This window comes from Leopardus geoffroyi, chromosome E3, assembly GCF_018350155.1.
Source record: "Leopardus geoffroyi isolate Oge1 chromosome E3, O.geoffroyi_Oge1_pat1.0, whole genome shotgun sequence".
NCBI classification, from domain to species: Eukaryota; Metazoa; Chordata; class Mammalia; order Carnivora; family Felidae; genus Leopardus; species Leopardus geoffroyi.
In genome coordinates this window covers 33912723-33929294 of record NC_059340.1, presented here as the reverse complement: position 1 = coordinate 33929294, position 16572 = coordinate 33912723, and positions in this window count along the sequence as shown.

Genomic DNA, 16572 nt, shown 5'->3' with positions numbered 1-16572 from the left:
GCCCCGAGGGGAAGCTGAGGAAGAGTCAGCTTTGGTCAAACGCCCGCACCCAACACCCACGCCTGCTATCTTCTCTCCCTCTTCTATTGGTCATCGATGCTGTTTTGGATGGGGTTTTGGCCAACATTCTTCTTCCACCTGGTGGGGCCATTATGTGGGATTTCATCAAGGAGCATTTTTCACAGAGCATTTCAAGCAAAATCAAGGCTGTGCTTGTGACCTTGCAAGGGAGTGGGGAAGGCGCAGGGGAAGCGGGGAGGGAGGGCAGAAGAAGGGCTTGGCAGTGGATGGAGCAAGTGGGTGATGGGCGGTGAGGGGAGGCAGGGTGGTCATAGGAGGGAAGGAAGGGGTGCAGGGGAGAGAAGACAGAGCTTAGACTAGTCTGCTCTTCCCCCTGCCCACTTCTCTCTCTAACCCTGGCATCCTCACATCCATGGGCAAAGAAAATGTGGTGCCCACAGACCACGGAATGGGAATCGGCCACAAGAAAGGACGTCCACCATTTGCCTCAACATGGAGGGGCTCGAAGGCATTACGCTAAGCAGATGGAGAACGACAAATATCGTGGGATCCCACCTATATGTGGAGTTAATTTTCTTTTTTAATGTTTGGGGCGCCTGGGTGGCTCAGTTGGTTAAGTCTCCAACTTTGACTCAGGTCATGATCTCACAGCTCGTGAATTCAAGCCCTGTGTCAGACTCTGTGCTGAAGCTCAGAGCCTAGAGCCTGCTTCAGATTCTGTGTCTACCTCTCTCTGCCCTCCCCCCTGCCCCCATTCAGGCTCTGTCTCACCCTTAAAAATAAACAGTAAAAATAATTATACGTGGATGGGAATGCAAGCTGGTACAACTACTCTGGAAAACAGTATGGAGACTCCTCAAAAAACTAAAAATAGAACTACCCTACGACCCAGCAATTGGACTACTAGACATTTATTCAAGGGATACAGGTGTGCTGTTTCGAAGGGACACATGCACCCCCATGTTTATAGCAGCACTATCAACAACAGCCAAAGTATGGAAAGAGCCCAAATGTCCATCGATATATGAATGGATAAAGAAGATGTAGTATATCTATACAATGGAGTATTACTCAGAAATCAAAAAGAATGAAGTCTTGCCATTTGCCACTATGTGAATGGAACTGGAGGGTATTATGCTAAGTGAAATTAGTCAGAGAAAGACAAAAATCATATGACTTCACTCACATGAGGACTTCAAGAGACAAAACAGATGAACATAATGGAAGGTAAACAAAAATAACACAAAAAAAGGGAGAGAGACAAAACAGAAGAGACTCATAAATATGGAGAACAAACTGAGGGTTACGGGAGGGGGTTGTGGGAGGGGGGATGGGCTAAATGGGTAAGGGGCACTAAGGAATCTACTCCTGAAATCATTGTTGCACTATACACTAACTAATTTGGATGTAAATTTAAAAAAATAAAAAATAAAACAAGTTAATAAAAAAACTTATACGTGGAATTAAGAAACAGAGAGTAGAGCGGTGGTCACCAGGGCTGGCGGGGGTGAGGGGGTGTGGGGGAACTGCTTATACGGCACTGTGATGCTCTCTGAATTTTCAACCATATTCATTAAGGGTTCCAGACCAGAATCCTTTTCAGCCTCCTTGGAAGAGACAATAAGAAAAAGACGCAAACCTTAGGTTACCTCATCTTTACAGCTCCCCAGAGCTAAGCAATAAATGGCCCAATTTTGTTGAACTTAAGATCTTCTCTACCATATGACGCCGAGCACCTCCCTGTGTCCCCAAGTGTGCGTCGATTACCTACTATATACACAGCCCTGACATGTTACACCATGCGGAAGTACAAAAGAAATAAAAGGAAGAATAAAGACACATAAATACACCGTGTATCAGTCATGACAATAAACACAAGTAGATCTATTTCTGTATTATAAGGCAAAACCTCCTTATAAAGGCAATCTTTAAAATTCACGTTATGTTGCTTGGGTCTTAAATGACAAACGAAAGCAGCAAATAAAAGAGAAACCAGGAAGTGAACCTCAGGAAAAAAAAATTAAAAAGAAAAAGGAAACCAGAGTTGGCCATATTGCATACCAGACGGGTTAAGCAATGTATCTAGCATAAGGAAAAAGCATTTGAGTTTTGCAATTAGACCTCAGTTTCTATCTTAACCTTGACTGATCATCAACCACCTGGTTAAAAAAGTTAGAATTGAATAATACCTACATTTCAGGATGCTTAACCAACTGAGCCACCCAGGCGCCCCCCCCTACATTTCAGGATGATTGTGATAATTAAAATGAATGATCAGGCATATGGCTACAACTCACTAAGTTTCCTGACTCGTGGTGCTACTTTAATAGAGGCTGATAGTTCCTGTTTCTTTCACTGCTATCTTAAAACAGATTTCTGCTCTACAACAGAAACGCAGTAGATCATTGGCAGTTTGAAGATCTAAGTCCTGAAATATGTACGAATCCTTAAATTCACATAAAGCAACAATTGGATGAGCGGATCTTATTGTCGGAGATCTCCCCAATTGCTCACGAACAGACCAAACCTCAAAAGACAAGAACTCACATGCTATCGAGCTCCTGAAACTAACCGCCTAGACCGGGGGCTGAAGAATCAAATCCATACAGAGATCAAGTGGGAAATGAAAATGAGCAAAACCATCTGGGTGTAAGATGTATGCTTTCGACACACACATACTGCATTTATGTATTAAACATGTAGGGAAGATTTCAATTCCACAATTCTAACTTCCTTGAAAGGCATAGTCTTGCCAGTCTATATTTTACAGAGATGGGTATAATAGATATCTTGCTTTTTCCTTAATTATCTCAAAAGGAAAAGAACCCAAACGCAATTATAAATGTCAAGGTAGGGGCGCCTGGGTGGCGCAGTCGGTTGGGCGTCCGACTTCAGCCAGGTCACGATCTCGCGGTCCGTGAGTTCGAGGCCCGCGTCGGGCTCTGGGCTGATGGCTCAGAGCCTGGAGCCTGTTTCCGATTCTGTGTCTCCCTCTCTCTCTGCCCCTCCCCCGTTCATGCTCTGTCTCTAACTGTCCCAAAAATAAATAAACGTTGAAAAAAAAAATTAAAAAAAAAATAAATAAATGTCAAGGTACACTTGGATTTAGGCTCAGAGAGGCAATGGCGGGGGGTAAGCTCAAGTCGGTAAGACAATGTCAGCTCCAACAGGGGCTTGCCAAGTGGGCCTACCATCGCTAGATTTCCCAATCTTTCCAAAGACACAGGAAATCTCGGTTTTTATAGGGGAAGAGCCCAGTATTTAAATACAACTGTTTTTTTTTTTTATTTAATTTAATTTTTTTTTTTACACATGATGTAGGCTGACATTCTGTGGGCCGAACAAAACACATTTATGGATGTCTGGCCAGCAGAAGCCCCTAATCAAAATTACCTGGCCATGGGAACACCTCATAAAAATCACAGTTATTAATTTACTTCCTACTGCATTCAAAGCACTAGTGCTACCCACCAGAGGAGACCTCAGCTTGAGAACAGTGGAGGGCAGCATTTGCAATTACGGGTTTTAGTTAGAATCCGACATCCTTCTTCTGAATCCCGGCTGTGCCACCTTTGAGCTGTGTGCCGTCGGGCAATACTCCTGTCATCCATCAGTAAAATGGGGATTATTCTTAATTTTCTGGGGTGTCCTGAGGATTGAATGACATAATGCATTGATCGTTCATGGTGAACATGTATTTGTTCGTAGCCTGACACAAATAAAGGCTCACTCATGATAATTAACAGACCAGCAATAAGGTCCTGGCATTTTGTCCTGCGTGTCTATCATCTCCTTCCCTGGCCAGCTTCCTGCCAGCTCTGGCTGGGGCTCCTTTTTTTTTGTTTTTTGTTTTTGGATAATGTCTGCTCATCCAGCTATCACCCAAATTAACACAGCTGATGTAGATACAGATGCCTCTTCTCTGGACATTTCAGCCGTCATGTTGAATTATGTGGCTGAAGCCTCACCGTGCCACTGCACCTTGTAACACAGTGTTACATCGGATGCCGCGAATCACCCAGTCCTGTTAGACCCAATTTATGTCCAACAGCAGAGCTGTATTTTCTTGTGTCACGTCATGTTATATGCATCCTAACTGAGTGATGGAGGCGATGGCTATGAGATCCCCTAAATTCAGAGTCCTGGACCGCACTGCCACATCAAAGAGCCTTTTCCCTCCTAGCCGTGTGCGTCCGCCCTCAGCTTCCCTGGCAGACTCCACCCTGTGCTTACTGGAAAGCTCACTTTCTAGCATCCCCTGATTCAGGCTAAGTGCCATTTCTACTTTGAGACTCCTCCAAATGCTTGTCTGATCTGCGTATCCATCTTTGATAAAGAATTGATGCTGGCTGTATATACCTTGACATCTTGAATCCTCTTTTCTGCCCTCGTGTATTTTTCCCTGTATTCTTATCCAATTTCAAGGACTTCCGGAACTCTTCTTTTTGTGACATCTCTCACATTTGGGATAAGGGTCATTTATGTACAGCATGGTGTAAAGAAAAGTCTAAAATCCCTGGGGTCAGATGGCCATGCATGTGAGCTCCACTCACCTGTCAGCTGTTTGACTTTTCCCTTTTTAATTTTTTTATGTGTTATTTATTTTTGACAGCAAGAGACACAGAGCACGAGCAGGGGAGGGGCAGAGAGAGAGGGAGATGCAGAATTTGAAGCAGGCTCCAGGCTCCAAGCTGTCAGCACAGAGCCTGACTGGGGGCTTGAAGTCACAGACCGCAGGATCATGACTTTAGCCGAAGTCGGACCGACCGAGCCACCCAGGCGCCCTGACTTTTCCCCCCTCATCCTCTGTTACGTGAGTTTGTTCATGTCACTGGATTCATACATTTGTAAAGACTGAGGAATTAGTGACAATGACCATCACCATTTCTGGCATGAAATCAGCACTCAACAGAGGTTTCCTCATTCATTATATCAGAAAAAATAATGCTTATTTTAATGTTTTTTTTTAATTTGAGAGGAGAGAGAGAGAGAGAGAGAGAGTGAGAGAGAGAGAGAGAACGAGCACAGGAGCAGGGGAGAGGCAGAGAGAGAGGGAGAGAGAGAATCCTAAGCAGGCTCTGCACCATCAATGCAGAGCCCAATGTGGGGCTTGATCTCACCAACAGCAAAACCATGACCCGAGCTGAAATCAAGAGCCGGACGCTTAACAGACTGAGCCACTCAGGCGCCCCCCAAAAATAATGCTTATTATTAACATGTCACAAGATCTTAACTCCTGGGAGGAAGGACTGTGGCTTAATCATTTCTGAGCCCGTGGGGCTAACGCATAAAGAAAAGAGACGGAGAGATGGAGAGATGGACGTGTGGAGAGGAGGCACTGCTAAGCACTTCTGCTAGGGAGTCTAGTTACCTGGAGGTCATCAGAATCACCTGGAGGGCTTGTCCAGACACAGACTGTGGGCCCCACAGTTTCTGGTTCAGGTGGTTTTGGTGGGACTAATAATTTGCTTTTCTAACATGTTTCCAGATCTCTTGCTCTGAGGACCACACTTTGAGAGCCAATGGCTTTTTTATTTCCACTCCTCTCTACCTTACTGGTCCTCAACCAAGGATCAACTGTGCACCTCCCAGGGGACATGTGGCAACACGTGGAGACATTTTTGGATGTCATGATGGGACTAGGGGGAGGTGCTACTGGCCTCTAGTGGTGGAGGTCAGAGATGCTGTTGCACATCGTATAGTGCACAGGGCATCCCCTCCAACAGAGAATCGTGTGGCCTGAAATGTCACTGGTGTCCAATGAGAAGCCCTGCTCTTCCTCCCCATCCCAGGGAGTACTCGGAAGGACGACCGTCCACCTGGGAGTCAGCAGGCTTCCAGCTGATCCTTCCACCTCCCCTCTTGTCTCACAGAAACAACTTCAGGGTTGTTGAAGGCTTTTCCACTCTGCAGCCATAGCCATGTGATCACACTGGCCTGCCCAGAGGCCTTCTGTGGCTCCTGTGGCTGCTCACTGCCTCTTTGACCAAGTCTGAGACCGTCCCTGCACTCATGGGGCCTCTTCTGCTGCACTCAGCTCACCGACTCTACCCATCAGCCACTCAGATGTGTTCTCAGATTCCCAACATTGTGAAGCTCTCTCTTGACCTGGACCTTAGCCCATGTGCTCACTGCTCTAGAACGTCCTTCCTCCTCTCTTCACACATTAGTCTGCTAGGCTGCCATAACAAAGTACCTGAACAGGAGGCTTAAGCAACCGAAATTTATTTTCTCATAATTACGGAGACTTCAGCCTCCATATCAAGATCAAGGTGTTGCGTGGGGAGTAAGTTTAAAAATTTCCCGAGCTTGCACCAATGAGTTAACAAGGCTTAGGGTGGAAAGTTGCCACAGGGCGAAAGCACCCCCAGCACAGAACAAAGCATAGCGCGGAAAGCCACATCCACAGGATGAAAGCATCTGAGAACAGGCAGAGGTGGAAAGCAGGGAAAAGATGCCCAGAGCTAATTAGCAAGAAAAATGCCTTATTAACCCTGAGGGAGCATGCTCTATCTGTCTTATCCCCTAGAAAAGTTAAGATAAACAGACACAGTGCCTGGTGCCTGCCATAAAAAGCCATCTGCTTGGTGCCAGTACTTTGATTTGTAATGACCCAAACCCCTAACATCACATACCTTCGAAACCCCCTTATCTCACACACTTGAGTTAATGATCACTGTTTTACTGTCTCTTTCTGCACAACCATCATGTTTGTAAGCCTTCCGATCCAAATAAATAAGGAGCAGGATCCTTACTCAGGGCTCTTGACTCCTCCCACACATTAGCCTCTCTCGTATTCAATTCTGCATCCACTCTCTTGCTGGACAAGAGAGAACTCCAGACTCAAAGTCTGCAACAGTGTTGGTCTGAGATCAATCTTGACTCCAAGACCAAAGTGTTAGGCAGGGCTGGATTCTTCTGAGGCCTCTCTACTTGGCTTGGAGATGGCTGTTTTCTCACTGTGTCCTCACATGGTGTTTCCCCCGTGTGTTTCCTATTTTCTTCTTCTTATAAAGACACCGGTCATATTAGATTAGAAACCACCCTAATAACCTCATTTTTAACTTAACTGCCTCTTTAAAGACCCCAAAACAGTCTCATCTGAGGTACTTGGAATTAGGACTTCTACATACAAATTGGGGGCACACAATTCAGCCCATGACAGTGGACAACCAAAATTTTCCCTTGGCTTCAATTTCCTCATCTTCCAAAGAGGAAAGAGGATGCATGAAAAGCCCTTGCACCAAACAGAAGTTTGATGAATAAAAAAAGTCCTTCTTGGTACCAACTCAGTGGCCCCAACTCATGTAGCTTCTTTTTGAGGGAGCCGGAAGTGGGGGTGGAAGGAGGGACAAGGGCCTCGTGCAACATCACAGCCTGGAGTCTCACTCCTCAGAGCGTGGTCACTGAACCATCAGCCTCTTCTGGGAGCCTGTTGGAAATGCAGATCTTGGGCCCCACCCCAGACCTACTAAGTCAGAAGCTGCATTTTAACAAGGTCTTTCGATGATCTGTGCGCACATCACAACTGAGAGCATGGGGTCAGACGAAATAAGGAGTCATTCGATTGCCACCTATGGCCGACATGCCTCTCCAGCCCCAACAGCATCTCCAGAGCTAGAAGCTCCCCCAGCCCCCCTTTACCATACTTCTCAAGTCATTATGCTTTGTCCTGGTGTCATTTTCTCCAGCAGACAAGAGAGGGAAACATTTTCTCAGAAAGAAAAGACTCAGTTCTGACTTTTAACCTTGGTGATTTGTAGCCCGTCAGTGGAGAGGGGTGAAGGTCACCTTCCCGATCTTCACGTGGTTCAGGCTTCCTCGCCCACTCTTCGGAAGGTCACCAGGCCCAGCTTTGAATTCATGCAGCAGAGAAGCAAAACCATCGCGGTGGGTCATTAACATGCATCAAGCGGACAGTGTGGGTAGGAAATCATGGTCCAGAAAGTCAAACTGCTCTCAGATCAGATCAGGAGAGATACTCCATTAATTCTGGCCTTTACCATCTTCCCGAAAAGTGCTGCCCAGAAGAGCAACGCATGCTATCAGTTCTTGGAGCTCACCTGACATGCTCCTGGCTTTGGCATCCACCCCGACAATCTGAGGCTGCCAGGTCCAAACACGCCAAGCACATCCCACTATGGACCAAATGCTTTCCGCTGCGGCCATGCGTTTGGAACCGGGAGAGCTTCTGGCCCCAGTTTTAAAAAGACTGCCTCATTTTTCAGCCTGGCTTTGGTCCCAAGGCTCCTCAGGGCTGCTGTGCTCTCTGTAACACAGCTAACTCCCCAAAGTCCATTGGCATTTCAGCCCGCTACCTTCTGTTCCCCAGACTTAGCCGTCTGCAGTCGGACCTAGCTGTGGCTTCCAGCAGCCACAGACGGAATGGTTTAGGAAACAGTAAAACCATTTCATGTTCCTGTCCTCCCTGTCCACGGGGTTCTTATTGGCCTGGATGAACGGCTGAACAATTTCCTAGGCTCTTCGGTCTTTGCTCAGACACCTGGGAATCCCTTTGCCGTGTCCTATGCAACGCCTCATTTCTGGCAACTCACAACACACTCACTGTTAAACAGCCATCCCCAAATGTCAGCCAGGCCTTTGCCTGATATCTGCTTCCCAGGGTTTCGTGCTGCACATCACTTCAGGCACCACAAAAACAGCCCCGACCCAGAGGACCCAGCCCTTTGGTTTCCACGTGGTTCCTTGGAGATGCCAGCATCAATGGGAGGTGCTCTAAGTTTTCACAGGAGCGACTTGAACCACGTTCACATAAGTTTTTTAAAGGTGAATAGTTTTGATTGAATTTGTCCCCTCAGCCCCTCCGAAACGCTTTGAAGTCTAATCAATGGCCATTGCGTAATGGCAACGATGACTTTGCCAAGGTCAACTGCTGTAGCGTGGGGCTTCCAGTGAAAATGTTCCGGTACCCCTCACTTTTGTAAATTAAACCTTTATTTTTAAAAAGTATTTTTAATTTTTACAGAGAGAGAGAAAGCACAAACAGGGGAGAGGAGGAGAGAGGGGGAGAGAGAGAGAGAGAAAGAGGAAGAGAGGGAGGCAGGGAGTGGGGGGAGAGAGGATGAACTCAAGCAGGCTCCATGATCAGCACGGAGCCCTAGTCAGGGTTTCATCCCATGACCCCGGTATCATGACCTGAGCCAAAATCAAGAGTCGAAAGCTCAACTGACGGAGCCACCCAGGTGCCCCTGTAAATTAAACTTTTAATTCGGAGATAATATAAATTCACATGAAGTTGTAAAAATTCAATTCCAGCATACCCTTTATCCGCTTTCCCCCAGAGTAACATCACGGAACAATGTGCACAGTATTACAACCAGGATGTTGACACTGATACAACCAACATACAGAACATCTCTGTCACCACAGGCATCCTTTATGATGTCCTTTTTTAAAAGTTTATTTATTTTGAGAGACAGTGAGAAAGAGAGAGAGCGAGCGAGCGAGCAGGGGATGAGCAGAGAGAGAAGGAGACAGAGAATCCCAAGCAGGCTCCCTGCTGTCAACACAGGGCCCGATGCGGGGCTCAAACTCACACTGTGAAATCATGGACCTGAGCCTAAACCAAGAGTGGGACACTTAACTGACTGAGCCACCCAGGTGCCCCAATGCCCTTTGAAATTAGAATTTTTAAATTTTTTTTAATGTTTTTATTTATTTTTGAGACAGAGAGCAACAGAGCATGAGCAGGGGAGGGGCAGAGAGAGAGGGAGACACAGAATCTGAAGCAGGCTCCAGGCTCTGAGCTGTCAGCACAGAGCCTGATACGGGGCTCGAACTTACGGACCATGAGATCATGACCTGAGCCGAAGTTGGACGCTTAACGGACTGAGCCACCCAGGCGCGCCCCCCCCCGCCATGCCCTTTTATAGATACAACAGTTCGCTCTTCCCCCCTGAATGCTAATCTGTTACGATCTCCATTTCTATAACTTCATCATTTCAAGGATGTTACAGAAATGGAATCATACAGAACCTAACCTTTTGAGATGGATTTTTTTTCCCCACTCAAAATAATTATCTAGAGATTTGTTCCTTTTCGTTGCTGGGCAGTATTTAATGGTATAGATGCACCAGTCTATCTAGCCACCCGCTGAAGGACACCTGGGCTTTTGGGTATAATACATGAGACTTACCTACACATCTGTGGACAGATTTTGTGGGAACACATGTCTTCCTTTCTCTGGGATAAGTGCCCAGGTGTGCGATTGTTCAGTTATATGGTAGTTGCAGGTTTAATTTTTTAAGAAACCGCCAAACAGTTTTCCAGAGTCACTCTACACTGCCGCCAGCAATGTGTGAGAGCGGTCCAGTTTCTCTGCATTTCCCCAGCATTTGGTGTTATCATTACTTCTTAATTTAGCCGTTCTGACAGATGTAGAGCAGTATCTTGTTGGTTTTAACTTGTATTTCCCTGCTGGCTACTGATGCTAAACATCTTTTCCTGTGTTTATTTTCATCTGTATATCCTGTGCAGTGTAACATCTCTTTATAGCTTTTTCCCATTTTCTATTTCCTTTTTTTCCTGTTGAGGTTTGAAAGTTCTTTGCATATCTAGATGCTAGTCCTTTTTCAGATGTAGGGTTTGTAAATATTCTCTCCCTATCAGTAGCTTATCCCTATACCGAGTTAACAGGAACTTTCATAGAGAAAAAGGTTCTTAATTTTGATAAAGTACAATTTATCAATGTTTCCTTTTATGGATGTTTTTGGAATTATGTCTAAGAACTCTGCCTGATCTCAAAGGTGGTCTTTTATTATTTTTTTTAATGGTTTTACATTTAAGACTGTAATTCATTTGGATTTTTTTTTTTTTTTTTTTGTATAAAGTATAAGACTTAAGTTCAGGTTCCTTTATTTATTTATTTTTGTATCCTGGAATGTTCAATTTCTCCAGCATCTTTTATTGAAAAGGTTATCTTTCTCTCTCTCAAATCGCTTTTGCACCTTCTGTCAAAATAAGCTAGGTGTATTTGTCAGTATCTATTTCTGAGTTCTCTGTTCTGTTCCACTGGCCTATGTGTTCATCCCTCCATCAATTATCACCGATTCTTAATTCTCATATTATTATAGGCTACAGCTATAAGTATTATAAAATTATATATTATAATTATTATAGGCTGTAGCTACATAATAGATCTTGAAATCAGACTGATTTCTCCCCCAGTTTTTCTCTTTTTTGAAATGGTTTCATCCATTCTAGTTTCTTCGCTTTTACATATAAATTTTAGAGTAATCTTATCCCCTGTAACCTTGCTGAACTCACTAGTTCTAGAGGTTTTTCTGGGCTTTTTTTTTTTTTTTTTTTTGGTGTGTGGGGGGAGAGTTTTATAAATTTCTGTTTTCTACAAGCAATCATGTCATCTGCAAATAGGGACAACTTATTTTTTTCTTGCCTTATTATATTTGCTGCAATTTGGAGCAATATGTTGATCAAGGGGGGCGAGAATAGATGTTCTTACCTTGTTCCCAATCTTGAAAGATATTCAGGATGTTCTAAAGAATTATGAAAGTTTGTTTGTAAGCCCTATTTTTCTGAGAGTTTTTTTTCTTTTTAAATAAAAATTAAGTGTTGGATCTTGTCAAATACTTTTCCATTGCCAGTTGATATGATCATGTGATTTATTCTTTAGTCTGTTAATATGGCAGGTCATATTGACTGACTTTCAAATATTATATCCCTGAAATAAACCCCACATGGTCAGGTGTATAATTCTTTCTATATATTGTTGAATTCTGTTGGTTAATATTCTGTGAAAGATTTGTGTGTCTATATTCATGAAGGATATTGGTCTGTACTTTTCTTGTTTTGTACTGTCTTTGTCTGGTTTCGGTATTACTGTGTCAGGGTAAGACAAGCTTCTTAAAATGAACTGGTAAATTTTCACCGCTCTTCCATTTTCTGGAAGAGACTGTGTGAATTTCATGTTGTTTCTTCTTTAAATGTGTATTAGAATTCTTGAGGGAAAATACCAGGGCCTGGAGGTGTCTTTTTTAGAAGTTTTATATTACCAATTCAATTTCCTTAATAGCTATTGGGCTATTCACATGATGTATTTCATATTGAGTGAGTTGTGGTAATTTGTGTTTTCCAAACACAAATCCGTTTCATCTAAGTTGTCAAATTTATGTGTATAGAGTTGTTTATAGCATTCCCTTATCCTTCGAATGGCTGTGGGGTCTGTGAGGATAGCCCCTGTTTTGTTCCTGATGATGATAATTTGTGCCTTCTCTCTCTCTCCTTTTTGCTTTGTCAGTTTTACTAGATATCGATTTATCTTTTCAAAGAAATAGCTCTTTGTTTTATTACTGTTTCTATTATTTTCCTGTTTTCAATTTCATTGATTTCTGCCGTTATATTATTTCCTTCCTTATACTTGCTTTCAGTTTACTTTGTTCTTCTTTTTCTAGCTTTTTGAGGTTGGAGCTTAAATTATTGATCTTAAGTGTATGCATACCGTGTTATAAATTTCCCTCTTAGCATTGCTTTGCTTGTGGACCACAAATTTTGATAAGTGGTATTATCACCAACATGTAGTTCAATATATATTTTTTTTTTTAATTTTTTTTTTCCAACGTTTATTTATTTTTGGGACAGAGAGAGACAGAGCATGAACGGGGGAGGGGCAGAGAGAGAGGGAGACAGAATCGGAAACAGGCTCCAGGCTCTGAGCCATCAGCCCAGAGCCTGACGCGGGGCTCGAACTCACGGACCGCGAGATCGTGACCTGGCTGAAGTCAGACGCCTAACCGACTGCGCCACCCAGGCGCCCCTCAATATATTTTTTTAAACTTCCCTTGACACTTTCTCTTTACCCCACGGATTATGGAGACATGTGTTGTTTTGTTTCCAAGTGTTGGGAGATTTTCCTGTTATCTTTCTGTTATGGATATCTACTTGGATTCCATTGTGGTTGGAGAATATACTCTGCACGATTTTAATCCTTTTCAGTTACTTGAGGATTGTTTTATGGCCCAGGACATGGCTGCCTTGGAACACGTCCCATGGGTACTTGAAAGGAATTTGTATCCTGGTGTCAGTTGGCATGCTGTATAAATGCTGATTAGATCTTGTTAACTGATGATGTTGTGTTCTTGCTAATTTTCTGTCTAACGGTTCTATCAATTATAGAGGAAGAGGTGTTAAAGTCTCAACTAGAATTATGGGCTTGTCTACTCCTTTCATTTCTATCAATATTTTGTTTCACATATTTTACATTTCTGTTTCTTAGCGCTTATTTAGGGTTGCTCTGTCTTCTTGTTTGAGTAACACTTATCTTGATCTAATGTCCATATCTGTTCCTGGCATTTTTTTTTCATCTGTGCTATGACGTCTACTTTATCTGATATTGAGATTCCTCCTTTCCTTTTAGTAATGCTTACATATCTTTTCCAACCATTTACTTTAAATCTGCCCATACTGTTATATTTAAAATGAGTTTCTTGTAGACACCATATATTTGGGTTATGTTTTTAAATCCACTCTGCCAACCTATGTCTTTTAATTGGTGTATTTAGATTATTTGCATTTAATGTAATTATTGATTTGTTGGGGTGCTAGTCTGCTTTTTCCCTCTGCCTTTTCTGCCTGCTTTTAATTTCTGTTTTCTTTTTCCCTTCCTGTAAGTTACCTGCACATTAGGATTCTGTCTTGATGTGTCTATAGTAATAAAAAAAATAATGTTTTTTTTTTCTTTGAGAGAGACAGAGACAGAGACAGGACAGAGAGACAGAGAGGCAAGGAGATACAGGATCTGAAGGAGGCTCCAGGCTCTGAGCTGTCAGCACAGAGCCTGATGCAGGGCTCAAACCCATGAACTGTGAGATCACGACCTGAGCCGAAGTCAAGCACCCGACTGACTGAGCCCCCCAGGTGCCCCTACAGTTATTTTTTAGCATAGTTCTTTGTACAGCTTTTCTGGTTGTTATATTTCACGATCCATACAAAACTTACCACAGTCCCCTGCTGTCATCATTTTACCAGTTCCTGAAAAGCACAGAAGTCTTGCCTACCTTTATGTACCTTTGCCATTCCCATTTATGATGTCATTACCTTTTGGTTGGGGGTTTTTTAGTCTGTGCCTATCGACACTTCCAGGTTGCCAGCTTCTTCACTTCCGATCTGAGAACAGGAGACACACAGGAAACCCAGAGGACTCAGCTTTGTATCATTCCTCAGGCTACAGGGTCCACTGCCTGCTTGGCTTGTCCTCGCCATCTTTCAGAATCTTCTTATCCTTGTTTTATATGTAACTTCTAGAGTTTTTATTTGCACTCAATAAGAGGGACAGGGCAGAGTAGAGCCTACGCCATCTTTCTAGGAACACACATCTACCCTCACTATTTTTGTGCTACCATATTTCATCCACTCTAAGATGATTTTCTTCACATATTTTTATAACAACCTTATTGCGACCCTATTCACACACTATGAAATTCATCATTTTAAGTGTACAATTAGTGTTTTTTAGCACATTTAGAGACTTGTTGCAACTATCAGCACTACGTAATTTTAGGACACTTTCATCACCCCAAAAAGAAACCTTATACCCCTTAGCAAGTTATTCCCCATGTCCCTGTCTCACCCATCCATCCCTTCCCCACCACGGGCGACTGGCTTCTTTCACCCCTAATATTTTCAACGTTCATTAACATAGCAGGTATCAGTGCATCATTCCTTTTTATAGCTGAATAATATTCCTTTGTATGAAGAACACATTTGTTTATCCATTCATCGGTTGATGTATGTATAGGTTATTTCTGCTTTGGGGCTATTACGAACAACACTGCTCTGAATATTCATGTACACGTTTTTGTGGAGATAGAAGTTTTCATTTTTCTTGGGTAAATACTCTGCAGTGGAATTGCCAGGTCATAGACTGACTCTATGTTTAACATCTTGAGGAAATGTCAGACTGTTTCCAAGGCAGCTACACCCTTTCGCATTCTTATCAGGAAGGTCTGAAGGTTACATCATACATTTTTTAACATCTCTGAAGTTGGGATGTATCTTTTAATCGATGACACTGTAAAACGAGAATTGGAAACGTCTTTTTTCTTTCCCAGTGGCAAATAACACGACCCGTTTTGCAATCTGGAGCATCTGAGATTTTTGATGGTATGTGGTAATTGTCCATCACCGTATAAACACGACCAGTCTGGATAACGTAAAAGTACAGGCAACATAAACTGAGCGGTGGGTGAGGGAGCAGGTTGATGGGTGGAATTTAGATTTTGTCCTTGGTTGACATAACAAGCAAAGAAGATACGTAAGGAATATTTGCAATAAAGGAATTAATAAACGTGATACATTTGAGAAGAGGAGAGAGGTGAAGTTAAGTGAAGCAAATCCTCTATCACAGCAAGGAATCAATCGATCATTTATCAAACCCCTTGATCCATAAATAGCAGAACCATCACGTTCCTTAGAAACATGGAATGAACTATCATAAGAAACAATGACAGGTGACAAGGCTGGTTGGTGTCTCTGTCACTATGTGTCCTGGGAGTGGGAAGGACGTAGGGTTGGTGATGTGTGGGGGGTTACTCCTTTATAAGCCTTTTTGTTCTGTTTGGTGTTTAGCCACATATGTGGCTTTAATAAAAATGTCTAACACCCATACTAAAATGAATTTTAAAATACGCTGTATCAAACTAATCTCCTTGCGGACACTTTGACGGCATGAGGAAATATGATACGGATGCCGAGTCAGATGACACAAAGGACGGGAGTCACGCCCAGTAATGGGTTGATCCAAACCGTCCACTTCACAGATGCTGTTTATCCAATGTGGGCTCCATTATATCTGTTACTTATGCTGTTTCCCCTAAACCCAAGGAGAGCGTGAGCTCAAGAAGAGAAAAACAGAGAAGCATATTTTCAGTTTTATCACGTGCTAATGACTCCCAAGTTTCCAGGCAGAGGGAGGTGAACGTCGGGATTCTGATTCTGTTTCCAACATTACCCAGGTGTATGACTAAACTAAGCTATTTAATCTCTCTGTGACTCAGTTTTCTCGTCCCTACAATTGGCAGAACACTCGACTTAGCCCACAAGTCTGTTACGAAAATCAAACAAGACAGAGGATGTAAAAATTCCTTGAAAAATCTGGAGTGTGGGTAAGTGCTCCTTGTTAAGGCTTTTTGCACGCTAGCGAAACAGACGTTGCAATTACGACACGGGGCTCCCTACGCTATCCCGGAAATTATTCCTCTTTGGCGATATGCAAGCCACTGAGCTCTAAGTGTTGCTTCACTCCTCTGCCATCAAAGTATTAAATATGAAGATTCAAAACATTCACAAATCTTTTCTGTAGGAGTCATGATGTAAGCGGTGTAGGGCTTACATGCCAGTTGTAAATAAAGCGTGAATCTAAGGTCTTGTGCAGTGTTTCATGGACCGGAAAACACTCCTTGGGCATCTGTGAAGTATTTTAGTGTGGCAAGTGACCGAGGGCTTCTGTGTGTGTAAGTATTTTAGGATACTCCATCTGGTTCCCTCGTCCCAACCCAAATGGACGTGGACCATCGC